This window comes from Ornithorhynchus anatinus, chromosome 1 (assembly GCF_004115215.2).
Source record: "Ornithorhynchus anatinus isolate Pmale09 chromosome 1, mOrnAna1.pri.v4, whole genome shotgun sequence".
NCBI lineage: Eukaryota > Metazoa > Chordata > Mammalia > Monotremata > Ornithorhynchidae > Ornithorhynchus > Ornithorhynchus anatinus.
The window spans coordinates 86,343,582-86,360,976 of NC_041728.1; positions in this window are offsets into that span (position 1 = coordinate 86,343,582).

Below are 17,395 nucleotides of genomic sequence, written 5' to 3' on the forward strand. Positions count from 1 at the left end.
GGGCACCGAGTGCAACGAGTGAACAACTGGGCAAGAGTGCAGCACTTGGCAAAGTACACAAAAGGTTTTTTACCTACAGGACTCATTTCCGGCTTAAGGAACCACAGCACCTAACAGAACTTCCTGTGTGGTTCTTCAGTCAGAAATCTTGGCCACTGACAGCAGAGCCCCATTTAGCAGGACTGTGAGTAGAATCCAGGTCTCCTGATTCCCAGAGCAGGGCTCTTTCCCCCGGATAAAAAGTGGTATGTGTGTGTATGTGTGTGTATTTATGGTCTGTTGAAGTGATATCAGAGAGACAAGTCAATGACAGTCGCCCCCTACCATGTCTCTCCAGATATTGGGTGTACTAATTAGAGGAAGCAGCATTTTATATTAGGGAAGATATTTTAGGGGTTTTGATAAGTTTCCCCTCTCAGGAACCTGACTGGTTTCCATTATTTTACAGCTGCAGGAATATAGGCACGGCATAGTGTAGATAGAGCACGGGTCTGGGAGTCAAAAGTTCATGGGTTCTAATCCCGGCTCTGCCACTTGTCTGTTGTGTGACTTTGGGCAAATCGCTTCACTTCCCTGAGGCTCAGTTATCTTATCTTTAAAATGGGGATTAAGACTGTGAGCCCCATGTGGGACAGGGACTGTGCCCCACCAGATTTGCTTATATCCACTCCAGCGCTTAGTACAGTGTCTGGCACATAGTAAGCACTTAGCAAATACCAATATTATTATTATTATCAGGTACTGAAGCTTTGCTAGGTTGTGAGCTCTTGGAGGAAACTGGACGTTAGTAGGGCTTTGAAGATGGGGAGAGTGTTGGATTGTCATATAAGAAGGGGCAGGAAGTTCTAGGCCAGGGGAAGGAGATGGGCAAGGGATTGGAGGCAAGAAAGATGAGGTCAAAGTGTAGGGAAAAGGTTGGCATTAAAGGAGTGAGGTGTTTGGGGTAGGTTGTAGTAGGAGATGAGCGAGGCTTTGGGCTGTGATTTTTTGGGTAGGTAATGTGTATTGTAGTTTCCCAAGCATTTAGAACAGTGCTCTGCAAACAATCAGTGCTCAGTGAATGTCATTGACTGACTGAGGCTAAGAAGGACAGGGAGAGTTAACTGAATGCTTTAAATCCAGAGAACAAGGGAAAAAGATTCAAAACAGGAGTCTTCAGGGGGCTCCTAACATTTATAGAATACACTGCATGGGTTCAGACCTTTTCCACAATATTCTCCCTAGGCTGAACTGTCAAAGATAAGAAGCCTCTTTTGAATTGAGCAGAGTCTAAGGGGACACGATCAAGGAGGAGTATAGATGGATGGAAAATTTATTTCTGCCTTCATGCCCTTTCTAGCAGTACCCCAAGGTGACTCCGGGGTACCCACAATCTTCCGGTCAAATGTTATCTCGTAATCAACCAAGCCAACAGGCAGAATGTAGGTGGGATACTAGCGCCATTACCAAAACTGCGAGATTGACAGCCCAAGCCAGGAATACAGAAGGTGTCCCTCTCCCCCGTGCCAATCAAATTAGGTATGGAGGAAGGGGGAGGGCGAAGATTGGATAAACTGAGGCTGGAGTTGGAATGGCCTAGGAGCATAAGTGATAAGTACCTGTGGCCTCTGATCTTCTGTGCAGCGGAGCGAGACGTGCAGCAGCCGGCGGTGGGTCCCCTTTGCCCAAAGCGTGAGAAGCCCGCTCTGCCGGCACCAAGTGAGGAGCTGTGGGATGGGTGAGTGTCCCGTCCTGCTGAACGCTCATGGGGCTGGAAGCCAGGTGCTTCACCATGGGTGTGTAACACATAAGTGGATTCCTCCCAAGTGGGAAGTACTAGTGGGTGGGAGCTAGGCGCTTCACCACGGGTGTGTAACACATAAGTGGATTCTTCCCAAGTGGGAAGTGCTCGTGGGTGGGAGCTAGCCACCTCACCAAGTGCGAACAAACCATAAGTGAATTCTTCCTGGGTGGGACCTTGGTATTTTGCCATGTGCGAGTAACATGTAAGTATATTCCTCCCAATAGGGAAGCTCTAATATCATTAAATAATCATATTTCTCCTTAAAGGGAGGTTAAATTCGCCACATCTAAAATCATCAAATAATTCAATTCGCCTGGTGGAATAAATTTCATATAAAACTCAGGCTTTCTATCCCCGGTCTCTCTCTCTCTCTCTCTCTCTGTGCTGATTCCCAGACGAACCCATCCCCGGGCAATGGGTGACAAGCAGTGAGAAAAAATGATGGTTGGGAATTCCGGGTAATGCTCAGAATTGGCAGCATTAAGAGTGGAAGGGAGCTAAGGGGGATATTGGATGTGAGAGACTTGAGTAGTGGATCAGAAAGGGAGTGAGGCCTAGTTGCTACTTCTCACCAGACACTTCCTGAATTTGTGCAAAGCACCATTTTCTTAGCTCACTTTCCCCCCAAATGTGGCTTACCTTCAAACTTCCATTTTGCCAATGGCTTATTCCCTGCTAGCCCCTGATTCAGGGCCTTACCTCCTGGAAGACTGGAAGGATTTATGCTGATGAAAGTGAAAAACGTAAGCCTTTTTTTTGACACTTCTGCAGTGGATGCAACACCTGCAGTTCACCTCTTGAACAAACTTCAGGCCAGCCTCATCTGAAGAAGGGAACTAGTAGTAATAATACTTATTAATGGTCTATTGTGTGTAAAAGCACTGTACTAAATCCTGGGGATGTGTACATTGGTGGGAATTAGACACGATCACTGGTCCTCAGGTGGGCCCACAATCGAAAAAGAGCCAAACACTTTTTCTTTCAATTTTTTCATGAAAATATGAGCAAAAGTTCAGCTCAAACTTCCTGCTTTGTGGTTCCTTAGAATATTTCCATTCTGTGAGCAGGTGAGTATTTTAACTTCCATTCGTGAGACTTGACCATGGCAGAGTGAGGGTTGGGAAAGGGAATTAAGTGAAGGAAAGCCAAAAGCAAATCAGGGTGGGGCCCCAGAGAACCTTATAGGGGCTGGCCACATTGTGTTGTCTGACCTATCCTGTCCTGCTCGGATCGTGGTTCCTAACTGTACAGTCAGAGCTGAACACCAGGACCCATGCAGAGAGATAAATGGAGCACCATCCCCATCCCTTTAAAGTGGATAATAATAATGGTGGTATTTGTTAAGAGCTTACAATGTGCCAAGCACTGTTCTAAGCACTGAACTACAGGGAGTCTGATCCCAGCCTCTGAGAGTGGCACTGAAGGAGAAAACAGCTCAATCCACCAGGCATACACCATGCTACTTAATGATAATAAGTGAGGTATTTGTTCACCATTTATTCTGTGCCAAGCACTGTGCTAAACCCTGGAGCAGATACAAGAAAATCAGGTCAGACACAGCCCCTGCCCCACATGGGAAAAAATACCTAACTAGGAAGGGGAACAGGTAGAAGAGCCATTTCACAGATGAGGGAAAGAAACCTAGATGACCTGCCCAAGGTCTCACAGCAGACAAGTGGCAGAGCTGGGAGTAGACCCCAGTCCTCAGAATCCCAGGACCGTGCTCTTTCCATTGGGCTATGTTGGGTTCCTATCCCCTGCAGTGATAATAATAATAATAACAATAATAATAACTATATGGCATTTGTTAAGTGCTTACTATGTGCCAGGCAATGTACTAAGCTCTGGAGTGGATACAAGCAAATGGGGTTGGACAGAGTCCCTGTCCCATGTGGGGCTCGCAGTTTCAATCCCCATTTTACAGATGAAGGAATGAGGTCCAGATAAGTGAAGTGACTTGCCCAAGGTCATCAGACAAGTGGCAGACCTGGGATTAGAACCCATCATCTACTGATTTCCAGGCCTTTGGTCTATCCACTATGCCATGCTGCTTCCCATGCATTCTTCTGTGTCTCCTGGGGAAGGAGTGACTGAGGTGAAGAGTCCCACCCTCGCATCATCGGGAGGGTAATCCCTTGCTGATGGCTTTATTCCCTATTTTAAGGATCCATGGCTGCAATTCAACATGAAAACGAAAGCAGTAGAGATTTTAGCCTGCAGAGTCACAAAAGCAGACAGCATTCCCATGGCACTTTACTTCTGAGAGTTGGCAATCTGACTTACCTTTACAGTCACCTTGTGACATAATACCACTGATTGACTGATTCATGAACAGGGATCAGTCATTACCACCGCCCCTTCCATCTCACAGACTCTGGCTCAAAGAAATTAATTGCCTGGGCACCCAGCTGGGGCTGTACAGAAACATCATGCTGCTTGCTGGCAAAAGACGGTCACTCTTAGACTGAAGGTACTATCTAAATGGCTCAGGAACGGAGAAGAGGATTCGGCTCTGAAATTTCAAGAGTTCTGTTGGAGTACAGTGCTCTGCATGCAGTAAGAGCTCAATAAGTATGATTGAATGAATGACTGGATGAATTAGTGGAGCATTACTAACTTGTTTGGAGTATTCACCCCTGCTCAAGGATCCCTCTACTATGCTTCCCTCTGTTGGAGTGGCTCTGCCCTATTTGATCTCAGGGTCGCTGTGGAAGGGTATGAGCCTGGAATAAGAGGGATGTTTTAGGAAAGGAAGAAGCAAATTGATGGAGCTCTAAATTCAAATCAACCACAAGTGACTTTTCTTTCATAGGTTCTTTCAGCAAAGTAAAGAGTCCATTGGATCTTGAAAATATGGGCTGAGTTCTCCATTATTCAAGGCCCAGGGACTCTTTCTATGGTATTTAATAATAATAATAATAATAATAATGTCAATAATTAAAAATAATGGTAATAATTGTGACATTTGCTAAGTGCTTATTTTGTGCCAGGGACTGTACTAAGCACTGGGGTGGATATGAGCTAATCCAGTTGGACACAGTCCCTGTCCCATATGGGGTTGACAGTCTTAATCTCCATTTAAAGATGAGGTAACTGAGGCCCAGAGACGTGAAGTGACTTGCTCAAGGTCACAGAGCAGACAAGGGGAGGAGCCAGGATTAGAACCCAGGTCTTCTGACTCCCGGTCCCATGTTCTATCCACTAGGACACACTGCTTGATAGAATCCAGGTTCTTCTATCCACTATGATGCTAAGGGCCCCAGAATCCAAGGACTAGTAGTCAGGCTTCTCCCTCCCCTACCTACCATCTCCAGAGCTGAGCCCTATCCTGCTCTAGAGGACACGTAGCTTCAGCACTCCTGAAACAACTGCTGGAGAGTGGGAAAGGCTTGGTCTGGTCCTGCCAGGTCAGTGGACCTGGGAGTCAGAGGACCTGAGTTCTAATACCGACTCCACCACTTGTCTGCTATACGGCCTTGGGCAAGTCACTTGATTTCTCTGGGCCTCAGTCATCTGGAAAATGGGGATTAAGATTGTGAGTTCCAGCCTGTGTCTAATCGGCTTAGCTTGTTTTTACCCCAGCACTTAGTACAGCGCCTGCCACATAGTAAGCGCTTAACAAATATTAACTATTCCTTTAGCTGAAATGTCCCATAGCTCTTACTGCTGCTGCCTTTGGTGCTGTTTGCTAATTTATCGACTTTGGTTTATTTATCAGGATAATTACCGCAGGTACATTACCGGTTCCCTCTCCATCCCCTCTTCTAGATCTGTGTCGCCTGTGGGTTGGGGACTGCATCTGAATTGAAAATCCTCATCATTTCTTCAGTGCTTAGTGATCTGCTCTGCATAAAAGGAAGAACTCCACAAGGGCAATAAATAAATGAAAGCAAAATAAGAGTGGCAACAATATTACCCTCTCCCGCCAGCTTCATTTGTACTACCTGAGCAAACAGGGACAGATTTGCTCCCAAACTACCTTCCATTTACTTTTTTTTTTCCTTTTAAGTCTAGACTGCTGAGTCTGAAATATGTTTTTCTAGGTCACCTTTCTGCAAAAGGCTATGTTCAAGAATATGGATTAGAATTTGACTGTTGATTAAAAATGTTTGTAAAGAAGATGGGGTCTTTAATTGGAAAATATGGAAAAAGCCATACTAAAACCACTTAGAAAATAATGCTTTGGTTTTATATAGCACGCAAGTTTTCCAAAACGCTTTAACATTACTTATATCAACTTATCTTCAAAAGATTCTTGTGAGAGATGGAAAAGCACGTATCCTAAAAACTTAACTTGCCCCCTCCTACCTTACATTGCTGACCTACTACAGCCCTGCCCTCCCACTTCACTCCTCTATCACCAACTTGCTCACTGTTACCATCTCGTGGCTGACCCCTTTCCCACAAACTCCTTCTGGCCTAGAACTCCCTCCCCTTCCGTATCCGCCAGACCGCCACTCTCTCCACCTTCAAAGTCCTATTAAGGGTACATCTCCTCCATGACGCCTTCCTTAATTAAGCCCTCTTTTCCTCTACTCCATGTGCCTTCTGCATCATCAATGCACATAGGTCTGTACCCTTTAGCATGGCATTCATCCCCACCCTCAGCCCCAAAGCACTTATGTATGTATCCGGAATTTATTTATATTAATGTCTATCTCCCCTTCTAGACTGTAAGCTCATTGTGAGCAGAGCATGTGTTTACCATCTCCCAAGGGCTTAAAACAGTGCTCTGTACTAAGTGCTCAATAAATACCTTTGATCGATTGACTGATTGAAGGCCAGAGAGGTTAAATGATTTGCATCTGCTCCTTCAGCTTCAACTACCACCATTATGAAGAGGATTCCCAAATCTACCTCTGTGGCTCCAACCTCTCACCTCCTCCAAATTTGCATAGCTCCTCTTGCCTATAAAACATTCTCCTAATGGATGCCCCACCAGAACTCTAAACTCAGTATGTTTAAAACTGAATTTCTTATCTTCCTTCCTCAATCCTCTCCCTCCTGCTCCTCACTTTCCTCTCACAGTCGACAACCTTGCCATCCTCCCCACCTCTGATGCTTGTGATTTTAGCATTATCCTGGACTCTTCCCCCTCTTTCCACCTCCACATTCAGTCTGTCACTAAATCGCACCCATTTTTCTTCGACATTATTCCCAGGCTCCACCCCTTGCTGGCTATTTATCTGGTCCAGGGATTTTTCTTATTCCTGCTTGATTGCTCTATCAGCCTCCTCACTAGTCTCCCTACCTCCCAGCCTTTTCTCTTTCCAGATTATATGCCATTCTGCTGCTCAGATCTTCTTGAGAAGCAGCATGGTATAGTGGATAGAGCACGGGCCTGGGAGTCAGAAGGTTGTGGATTCTAATCCTGACTCCACCACTTGTCTTCTGGGGGACCTTGGGCAAATCACTTCACTTTTCTGGGCCTCAGTTACCTCATTTGTAAAATGGAGATTGAGACTGTGAGCCCCATGTGGGACTGGGACTGTGTCCAACCCTATTTGCTTGCGTTCACCCAGAATTTAGTATAGCGCCTGGCATATAATAAGTGCTTAACAATGACCATAGTTATTATCATTACATAAATGAGAATTTCTTAAATTCACGGCCACCTGCTACCCTTATTTTAAATTTCTCATACAAACATACTCACTCTGTGCCCCATTGGCTTTGACTGTAAAATAAGAGCTAAAAATAGCTACGCTCTCACCCGATCTGGTCAGGTTGCTGAGGATTGATTATATTATGCCCCTGGGGTTCTGTGGGCTTCCTGAAAAGGTGATATGTGTGCCCAAGAGATTATCTCATTTGGTCCATTCTATAAACTGTGCGTGAAATTGTTTTTGAAGAACAGAATGGTCTGGTTTTTCTCAGGAACTTCCTCCTGTTTATCTTCCCTCTCTTGAGCTTTTAACTTTCTGGGTGCCAGAGTGTCTGTTTCACCCACTCCATAATTTCCCCAGTGCTTAGCACAGTGTCCTGTATAAAGTAGGCACTTTATAAATGTTTGAGTTGGTTAAAGTGAGGATATGGCTTTTGTTGGGTAACAGCAGAGTTTTTTAATCAACAGTAGTCTCATGTTTGGGCTGGGCAGCTTATGTGTTCGGCCCCAATTTCTCCAAGATGGCACTGGGCTAAATTTGTGTCAATTTTCCCTATGCCAAGTTGGCCTTCGAAGCTAATGATGAAGAAGGGGCAGAAAGCTATTTGGGGTGGTTTAGGTGCCAACTCATCTGAGGCAAGGAGATAGACTTAATGTTTTGTGGAAAGCTTCAACTATTCCTTCACTTGGGTGGAAGTTGTCTGTGCCTTGGAGTAGACATCTCAGGCCATTCTCAGAGTGTACTGGGGGTCCATAGGCCACCATGCAAACTGCCACTTGTGCCCAGTCAGGAAGGGCCTAAAACAGCATAACGCTTTCTACCACACTGAAGCCAGTGGTTGGATTTTGAGCATGGTGCTATGTGTTGTCTGCTGTGTGTTGTCCCTCAAGGGAATGACTTTTGAAGGTCCTCTTTTCTTTTTAAACGGTATTTGTTAAGCTCTTACTATATGTCAAACACTGTTCTAAGTACTGGGGTAGGTACGAGTAAATTAGGTTGGACACAGTCCCTGTCCTGCTAGGGGCTCACAATCTAACTAGAAGCATAGCTAAGTGGATAGATCATGGGCCTGGGAGTCAGAAGGACCTGGGTTCTAATTCCAGCTCTGCAAAAAGTCTGCTGTGTGACCCTGGACAAGTTACTTCACTTCTCTGTGCCTCAGTTACCTCATCTATAAAATGGGGGTTAAGACTGTGAGCCCTATATAGGACAGGGACTGTGTCCCACCTGATTTGCTTGTGTCCTCCCAGCGCTTAGTACAGTGCCTGGCACATAGTAAACACTTAAAAAATACTACTACAATTATTATTAGAACAGGAGAACTGAGGCACAATGGCACAGAAAAGTTAAGTGACTTGCCCACGGTCACACAACAACCAATCGGCAGAGATAGGATTAGAATGCAGGTTTTCAGATTCCCAGGTCTGTGCTCTTTCCATTAGGCCATGTTGCTCCTTGGCCTTATTATTCTGGTTTTCTCAATTGCCAGAGAGAGGGCTTTGTAACAGCATGGCCTAGTGGAAAGAACATAGGCCTGGGAGTCAGAGGTCCTGGGTTTTAACCCCGGTTCCACAACTTGTCTGCTGTGTGAACTTTGGCAGATTTCTTAACTTCTCTGTGCCTCAATTCCCTCATCTGCAAAATGGGGATTCAATACCTGTACTCCTTCCTTCTTAGACTGACAGCCCCATGTGGACCTGATCTCGTATCACCCCCAGAGCTCAGTACAGTGCTTGGCACAAAGTAAGCACTTAACAAATACCGCAATTATTATTAATTATTATTCAAAGGGGTATCTAGGGCTTGGACAGTGAACATGTCAAAAGTTTGTTATCATCATTTGGAGAGCTTCTCACTTGCTGACAAACTGCTTAGTTTTTAACCTGCTGAACCCTGGTAAAACAGCAAGGAAGCTATGAGGAGACAAGGAAACATATAAGGAAGAAGATGATGATGGAAATCTGAGATGTGAGAAGTTAACTAGAGTGTCAGCCTTCTCTCTGACCTCCCTTCCTCCTCTCTCGCCCCGCTCCGGTCTATTCTTCACTCCGCTGCCCGGCTCATCTTCCTGCAGAAACGATCTGGGCATATCACTCCCCTTCTTAAACAACTCCAGTGGTTGCCTATCGACCTCCGCTCCAAACAAAAACTCCTCACTCTAGGCTTCAAGGCTCTCCATCACCTCGCCCCTTCCTACCTCTCCTCCCTTCTCTCTTTCTACCGCCCACCCCGCACGCTCCGCTCCTCTGCCGCCCACCTCCTCGCCGTCCCTCGGTCTCGCCTATCCCGCCGTCGACCCCTGGGTCACGTCCTCCCGCGGTCCTGGAACGCCCTCCCTCCTCACCTCCGCCAAACTGATTCTCTTTCCCTCTTCAAAACCTTACTTAAAAATCACCTCCTCCAAGAGGCCTTCCCAGACTGAGCTCCTCTTCCCCCTCTACTCCCTCTGCCATCCCCCCTTTACCTCTCCGCAGCTAAAGCCTCATTTTCCCCTTTTCCCTCTGCTCCTCCACCTCTCCCTTCCCATCCCCACAGCACTGTACCCGTCCGCTCAACTGTATATATTTTCGTTACCCTATTTATTTTGTTAATGAATTGTACATCGCCTTGATTCTATTTAGTTGCCGTTGTTTTTACGAGATGTTCTTCCCCTTGACGCTGTTTAATGCCATTGTTCTTGTCTGTCCGTCTCCCCCGATTAGACTGTAAGCCCGTCAAACGGCAGGGACTGTCTCTATCTGTTGCCGACTTGTTCATCCCGAGCGCTTAGTACAGTGCTCTGCACATAGTAAGTGCTCAATAAATACTATAAATAAATAATAATAAAAGGGCTCAGAAGGAAACACTTTAGCTGGCTATGACTCCATATTTAAGAGTTAGGAAATCTAAGTTCTCAATTTAACCCTGTCATGCTGGTGACCTTAGGCTTGCTTTTGGGTCTCCTTTGCCCAAATGATCCTGAAAAGAGCCGGGGAAGCCTCAGGATCACGCTTGAGTGAGGATCTGCCCTTGAGTCTGGAATCAGCCATCAGGTCTGGGCCACATAAATTGACAACAGATTGAATGCCGAGCAAGATGGTCCAGGGATAACTCAGGGTGGAGGAGGTGACTCATGTTGAAACAGGCAGGTCCCTGGGAGGAGGGGAAAGGATAGAGGACATGACAGAGCACCCTCTCTCCAACTTCAACGTCTTATTAAAATCACATCTCCTCCAAGAGGCCTTCCCAGACTAAGCCTTTCCCCTACTCACTCTCCCACTGCCTTTTTACTTGGATCTGTACCCTTTGAGCACTAGGTATTCAACCACCCTCAGCCCCACAACAGAAAGCTCACTGTGGGCAGGGAATGTGTCTGTTATTTGGACTATCCCAACCGCTTAGTACAGTCCTCTGTACAGAGTACATGCTCAATAAATACGATTGACTGATTTATGTACAAAACCGCAACATTTCAATGTCCATCTCCCCTTCTAGACTGGAAACTCCTTGGGGGCAGAGACCGTGTTTGCCAACTTTGCTTTATTGTACTCTCTCAGGTGTTTGGAACAGGGCTCTGCACACAGTTAGCACTCAATAAATACACTTGACTGATTGACGTATAGTAGCTGAACATCTATTCTTCTCAGTAAATTCCCCTTGAGGTGACACCCTGCCTATTCATGTTCTAAATTTAGAGGGACTGTCACATTATGAAATTGCACAGATACAACCAAAAATATTTTTGTCCTGTATATCCTACATTCTTGAAATACTCCAAAGCAGTGTTGGGAAGATTAGAAATGACTAAGATTATATCTTTGTGTGTATACATATATCTATAGCCTTCCTTAGTAATCGCAGAAGAGACATATGAATAGTTGTGTGGCTGAAAAGACCAATGTAAGATCCCCAGACCTGGCCCCATTGTAAACATAAAAACCATCCCTTGTTGTGTTGCTCTATTTAATGTTTATATTGCCTGGCACTGTTTTTTCTCTCATCTCCTTGTCTCTCATTTCTTAGGAAGCTTTACTGAAAGATGGACACTGCTTTTTGGATGGCAGTGTGCCATGTTGATCTATCCTCAGTACCTAAATTCCATTTTTCAGGTGGGATGCAGCACTGTTTGAGACTCTGTTTTCGTTGTGAGAAGCAGCGTGGCTCACTGGAAAGAGCACGGGCTTTGGAGTCAGAGGTCATGGGTTCGAACCCCGGCTCTGCCACTTGCCAGCTGTGTGACTTTGGGCAAGTCACTTAACTTCTCAGTGCCTCAGTTCCCTCATCTGTAAAATGGGGATTAAGACTGTGAGCCCCACGTGGGACAACCTGATTCCCCTGTGTCTACCCCAGCGCTTAGAACAGTGCTCGGCACATAGTAAGCGCTTAACAAATACCAACATTATTATTATTATTGTGTCCTTAACTCACTATATTATTTTAATATATAGCCCATTATAACCCACTGTAGCAGCATGGTCTAGTGGATAGATGAAGGGTCTGGCTCTAATCCCTGCTCTGCCACTTGTCTGTTGTGTGATCTTGAACAAATCACTTCACTTCTCTGTGCTTCAGTTACCTCATCTGTAAAATGGGGATTAAGACTGTGAGCCCTATGTGGGGCATGGACTATGTCCAACTTGATTAACGGGAATCTACCCCAGGTCTTAGTACAGCACCCGATACATAGTATGTGCTTAACAAATGCCATAAAATTAATTTTAAAAAAAGACTCCTCTCTGAAGAATATTTTTAACCACATAAACTGATCACAATAGAATCCAGAAATCATGACTTTTGCTATACATAATCACACCCAGGAGACATACATCAAGACCTCCAAAGACCATCCAAAAGAATTTGATAAATTTAGCCTGCCTGGGCTCTGGCAATAACTAAAATGTCCTGAAAAGTTTATTGATATCTTTAGATTTGTCAACACTGGCCTACACTAACAGAGAAAACTGTTGAAGAGGCAGCATAGACCCATGTCATGGATGAAGTGCAATCCTAGAAGTAGTGGGAGAGCTGTTAGAAGATAGTCTGCATTTCTTGCCTCTTGCCTGGCCCTTGTACTTGCACCTTCTATTCACCCTTCCCTCAGGTCCACACACTTATGTCCATATCTGTAATTTATTTATTCACATTAATGTTCATCTCCCATTACAGGGTATAAGCTCACTGTGGGCAGTATCAAGTTTGTCACATTGTACTCCCCCAAGCACTTAATATAGTGCTCTGCACACTGTAAGTGCTTAATAAATAGAACTGATTGATTGATAAAATATTACACTTCCTGCCACCAGGACTGCTCTACATTCATTCATTTATTTAATTGTATTCAGTGAGCATTTACTGTGTGCAGAACATTGTAGTAAGCTCTGGGGAGAGTACACTATAACAATAAACAGATACATTCCCTGCCCACAATGAGCTTACAGTCTAGAGGGGGAGACAGACACTAATACAAGTAAACACAATGACAGATATGTACATAAGTGCTGTGGGGCTGAGAGAGGGGATGAATAAAGGGAGCAAGTCAGGGCAATGCAGAAGAGAGTGGGAGAAGAGGAAAGAGGGGCTTAGTCAGGGAAGGCCTCTAGGAAGAGATGTGCAATCAATAAGGCTTTGAAGGGAGGGAGAGTAAAGATCTGTTGGATTTGAGGAGGGAGGGCATTCCAGGCCAGAGGGAGGATGAGGACTAGGGGTTGGCAGTGAAATAGATAAGAACGATATACACTGAGAAGTTTAGCATTAGAGGAGTGAAGTGTGAATGCTGGATTGCATCAGCAGTAGTGCCTCAGCACCTCAAACTCAATATATTCAAAACCCAACTCCTCACCTGCCCTCCCAAATCTTCTCCTCCACTTAACTTTCCTTTCCCAGTTGAGAACAGGAGCGTTCTCTATCTCTGAAACCAACAACCTTGATGATATCCTGGCTGGTGCCCTCCTGCTCTTTAACCTCCATATTCAATCTCTCACTAAAGGCTCTTGGTTTTTCCTCTACAGCATTCTCAGGATTCACCCATTCCTCTCTATCTAAGCAACTGTTCTACTGGCCCCGGTACCATGAGTTGCACTTCTGTACCAGCCTCCCCACTGTTTCACTGTTTCCTGCCTCTCCCCTCTCTGGTCCATACGTCACCCTGCTTCCCATGTCATTTTTCTAAAATGCCATTTCTGCACCTTTCCATTCCTCAGAAATTTACGATTGATTGATTGATTGATTCATTCATTCTTTTGTATTTACTGAGCACTTACTTTCTGCCAAACACTGTCCTAAGTGCGTGGGAGAATACAATACAACAATAAACATTTTCCCTGCCCACAACGAGCTTACAGTTTGGCGGGGAGGCGGGGGCTGGGGAAGGGTAGGAGACAGACATTAATAAAAACAAATAAATGACAGATATGTAAATAAGTGTTGTGGGGCTGGGAGAGGGGAAGAGTAAAGGGAGCAAGTCAGGGTGATGCAGAGGGAATGGGAGAAGAGGAAAGGGGAGTTTAGTCAGGGAAAGCTTCTTGGTGGAGATGTGCCTTCAATAACTTTGAAGGCAAGGAGAGTAATTATCTGTCAGATTTGAGGAGGGAGGGTGTTCCAGGCCAGAGGAGTTGGTCGCCCACTCCACTCGGCATCAAGTGGAAATCCTGACTGTAGTCTTTAAGGCATTCAATAACCTCTCCTTTCTACTTATCCATTTTCTTCTCTCATTACACCCCAACATTCTTGATTCCTCCCGAGGTAATCCTCTCCACACCCCATTCTCATCTCTCTCACAGCTGACCTCTTGTTCACACCTTTCCCCTGCCTGAAACTCCCTCTCCCTTCAAATTCTACATAAATCACAGGTCTCTCCATTTAAAAAACCCTCCTGAAATGACTTTTCGGCTAGTTGCTTTCCAATTAGCTTCAAATCTCCCTTGCTTATATTTCAACTACAGCTTGCGAGGCACTTCTGAGCCACCTAAGTATTCACCATCTCCCATAGCACTTTTGTTCATATCTTTTACATATACATATATATGAGCACATATATATAAGGTGGAATATAAGATATAGATGTACTCAATTATTTATTTTGACCACTCTAGTTGTAAATACTTTTATGTCTTCCCCCATTAGAGTCTAAGGTCCTTTTGGGCAGGGGATGAGTGATTAATTTTTTATTCTGAACTTCCAAAGCAGCTAGTAGAGTGCACTGCACTAAAGAGACAAATAATAAATGCTCTTTCAACTTCTACTACCCTATTTAAGTAGTTACTTATGTGTATACATACACACATACTTATATGGATCAAGGAGCAGCGTGGCTTAGAGGAAAGATCACGGGCTTGGGAGTCGGAGGTCGTGGGTTCTAATCCCTGCTCCATCACTTGTCAGCTGTGTGACTTTGGGCAAGCCACTTCACTTCTCTGTGCCTCAGTTACCTCATCTGTAAAAGGGGAATTAATTCAATAGTAGTATTTATTGAGCGCTTACTATGTTCAGAGCACTGTACTAAGCGCTTGGAATGAACAAATCGGCAACAGATAGAGACAGTTCCTGACCTTTGACGGGTTTACAGTCTAATCGGGGGAGACAGACAGACAAGAACAATGGCAATAAATAGAGTCAAGGGGAAGAACATCTCGTAAAAACAATGGCAACTAAATAGAATCAAGGCGATGTACATTTAATTAACAAAATAAATAGGGTAATGAAAATATATACAGTTGAGCAGACGAGTACAGTGCTGAGGGGATGGGAAGGGAGAGGGGGAGGAGCAGAGGGAAATGGGGGGAAAAGAGGGTTAAGTTGCAGAGAGGTGAAGGGGGGTGGTAGAGGGAGTAGAGGGAGAAGGGGAGCTCAGTCTGGGAAGGCCTCTTGGAGGAGGTGAGTTTTAAGCCCCACGTGAGACAACCTAATTACTTTGTATTTACCCCAGAATTTAGAACAGGGCTTGGCACAAAGTGCTTAACAAATGCTATCATTATTGTTATTATTATCTCCCCCTATTTTCTTCCCCTACTTGGTAAATAATTTAGTATCAGTCCCCCCACTAGATTGTAAACTCTTTGAGGGAAGGGATCATGTCCCCCGATTTTAATAAACTCTCCCATGTGTGAGTACCAGTGTTCTGCAACTGTAGTCTAATTTCCACCCTACATGTGTAGTCCCACCATGTCTGATGGTGGCCTTCTAACTGCTGGGCAGAGTGGAGAACAATTGAGCCTGGTACCCTTGTACCCTGGAGCAAAAGGCAGGGCTCTGGCCTCTGGTCTCTGGTAGTAGTAGGACCTGGTGAATTCCATCAACTCCTGTCTCTTAACTTCAGACTGGTGGTCGGGCTTGGGACTTATGTTTCCTCCTTTTACAGGCACTAAGGAGAGTACACCCTGCCCCATTCAGTCCATTATGCAATTTCAAATTATGGGAAGTAGCATAGTCTAGTGGATAAAGCATGGGAGTCAGAAGGACCTGGGTTCTAATCCCTGCTCTGCAACTTGTCTGAGTGACCTTGGGCAAGTCATTTCACATCTCTGTGCCTCATTTAACTCTTTGTAAAATGGGGATTAAGTCTAAGCCCATGTGGGACAAGGACTGTGTCCAACCTGATTAACTTGTTTCTACACCAGCAACTAGGTACAGTACCTGGCACATAGTAAGCACTTAATAAATACCATTAAAAAAAAATCATCCCTGAGACAGTGCCTTTGGGGTTGTAGACCCAGGTGACATCGCTTTCAATTGTATATACAGGTGAGAAAGAGAGAAGGATGAAAACACTAAAAATGAAACAATTGAAGTGTCCAAAATATCCCACCCCCTAAAGTAACATAATCAGGAGTCATGATGGGCAGGGATTGTCTCTATCTGTTACCGAATTATACACTCCAAGTGCTTAGTATAGTGCTCTGCACATAGTAAGCACTCAATAAATACTATTCAATGAATGAATGAAAATTAAATGAAGGACTACACCTTGAGTCTTTATGCTGGGATTAGTTTCCCAGTGACTGCTCTGGAGTTTCCTGGCCAAGGGTTTCGACCCCAGGTTTCATAGCAACACAATGGGGCTGGAGACTCCCTGTAAGCAAAACCAAATGCATTCTCAGTGATCCAGGGATGAAGTAAAAAGAAAGGTCAGAGAGGAAGAGGGAGGAGGAGAGGGTATCAAGGTCAAAGAGAAGTCCGTCCCCTCAGTCTAATATGCACAGATTTGCAAAAAGCAACTATTAGAATAATAACAGCAACAATGATAATAATTATGATGTTAAGCAGTGTGGCATAGTGGAAAGAGCACGGACCTGAGAGTCAGAAGACCTGGGTTCTAATTCTGGCTCCACTACATGTCTGTTATGTAACCTTGGGCAAGTCACATACCTTCTCTGTAACTCATTTCCCTCATCTATAAAATGGGGATTAGAATTTTGAGCCCCACGTGGGACAGGGACTGTGCCCAATCTGATTACCTTGATTCTATCCCAGCTAGATATAGTGCCTGACACATAGTAAACACTTAAATACCATTATTATTATTAATAATGATGATAATAGTAAGGATGGTAACAATAATAATATCTATTAAGTGCTTACTATGTGCCAAGCACAGAACTACATAATAATAGGTGAATAACAATAATAAGGTCAGGCACAGTTTCTGTTCCATATGGGGTACACAGTCTATGAGGGAGGAAGAACAGTTAGTTAATCCCTGTCATACAGATGAGGAAACTGAGGCATAGAGAAGTTAAGTAACTTGCCCAAGATCTCAGCAGGTGAGTGGTGGTGTCAGGATTAGAACCCAAGTCCTCTGATTATCATGTCTGTGCTGCTACCATTAGGCCTCGCTACTTCTGTAAAGTCAGGTGGTTAAAGATTCTTGGAAACTGGGCCATGGAAATAAAAGATCCAAAAGTGGGGAGCCTGACAAACCAACGAAAATAGTATGACAGCTTCAGAACCCAGACTTCACAGTAAAAGATGGTAAGGGGCATTACGTTTTTGCGGGTGGTGGTGGGGGGGCTTGTCAAATCAGCAGGTTTTC